The sequence below is a fragment of the Armigeres subalbatus genome, chromosome 1, assembly GCF_024139115.2.
Source record: "Armigeres subalbatus isolate Guangzhou_Male chromosome 1, GZ_Asu_2, whole genome shotgun sequence".
Taxonomy (NCBI): domain Eukaryota; kingdom Metazoa; phylum Arthropoda; class Insecta; order Diptera; family Culicidae; genus Armigeres; species Armigeres subalbatus.
In genome coordinates, this window is record NC_085139.1 from 49,961,105 (window position 1) to 49,962,836 (window position 1,732).

Consider the following 1,732-nt stretch of genomic DNA (forward strand, 5'->3'; position numbering starts at 1 on the left):
CTTCTACATCGAGTCCATGCGGGGAAAGAACTACGGAGCACTGAACCATCTTGTCAGTGACTTCGAGAAGAATCTCCAGATGCTGCAGAAGATGGGAGAAAATACGATTCGAACCTCGATAGCGCAACCCTTTGATTTTGGAAACCATCCTTTAGTTCGAAGGAAGTGCCATCCTACCAGAATCTTATGACCTTCCTCCTCCTTCCTTTCGTTTCAAACAGGACATTCTACATAAGTTCTTATTTCTCCTGCCATCGCCGTACGGATTTATGATGATAACGGAAGGCAGAGCATTGCAAGAGTCTTGCTCGCTGGTTTTTTAGGGATATTAAACCAGAAGGTCATTAACCCCTTTCTCTTGCACGCAGCATTGCTTCTGAGTTTTTTCGACGAATAAATCTCAAAGAAGGGGCGTGTTACGCAATCTGCGTAAAGCGCCTTCGAGCCCATTGTGCTTCTACCTTCAGCAACGCAAGATGCAGATAGTAGGGAAACACCAGAAAGTGAAACACATCAAATACATAGGTATACAGAGTCTATACTCGGTGCATATAGCACAGAAGTATGTATGAGTAGCTGAAGAGGGAGATCTTGTTTACAAATTGTGAAATTGATAGAACCAGATAATTCCAAAAATCTTAAATTTAGTTTATTGAGCTTATTACGTGAACTTTGATTAGAGATCTTTTGATGTAGAGCTAAGTACGGTGAAATATTATATCTATAAGGTGAATTGAATTTAAAAAGATCCTTAACACTAGTAGTACGGATTTTACCTAGCCTATTTTATCACAGATATTAATCACAGTTAGTAGTTTGGAATCACAGTTAGTGCTACGGATTCGGATCCGGATTTGCAGTTAGGAACAACTATTTCAAAACTAAGGTAATAATCATTATTATAATGCCGTGAACAAGATAAATGCTAATAATACAAAACTACACTACAGATAGAAATCGCACGAGATACCGTACGAGACCGCTTACCGGACGTAACGAGTAAAAGACACACTAAACGTGAGTAAAAGAATGACAGAATTTGAGCTTTAAGATCGACATAGCTTTTCGTTAAATTTCAAACTGTTTTCAACAATTACAGGAAAAATTTAACATACAAGTCTGATATAATAAATACAACATATTTGGGCGCGTTTGTTTAAATTCTCGGAAACCGAGTCTTGTTGCCGTTAACGGGAACAGGGCGAATTAAATTACCGTAAAAGGAATCGATTCTTCTGAAAGCGTTTCGCAGGAGGTTGAGGTTTCGAGTCCCTTCAAGGCACGTGGATTATCTTCCGCAAATTGCATATCAATTTGTTCATTTCGAAACATGTGCTGTGCATATGCAAAGGCAAGATATTTAACAACAAAATTATTTTCGTACTTCCGAGTTGCCCAATAATACGCAATTAATTGTGATCAAAGTGTCAGTCTTCCACCATCGTTAGTCGTTTGAGCACACGTGACTGCTTGATTCACACTCTATACAAATCCACACAAACCGTGTTGGGTTGGTAGAAATGAAACAATTGTCGCAGCAAAGCGTGTTCTGGTTTGGAATCAATAATGATCTAGAAAACTATTTGAGTTCATGTAACATTTGTCAATAAATGGCAGTAGGATCAGAACAAAGTTTTACTTTTGAATAGATCCCTACGTCCAGACCTTTCAGTAGGGTTCATGCTGACTTTATCTTCTTTGAACGTCAAACATTTCTGCTTATCATCGACAG

General features: G+C 38.6%; 1 long non-coding RNA gene across 1 annotated transcript; it reads left to right on the forward strand.

The window, feature by feature from the left end:
* The first annotated feature begins 653 nt into the window (after nt 1-653).
* LOC134208378 (uncharacterized) lies at nt 654-1,146 on the forward strand. The gene is made up of 2 exons (XR_009978640.1): nt 654-886; nt 955-1,146. It is a non-coding gene; the product is annotated as an uncharacterized LOC134208378 (long non-coding RNA).
* The last annotated feature ends 586 nt before the right edge of the window (nt 1,147-1,732 follow it).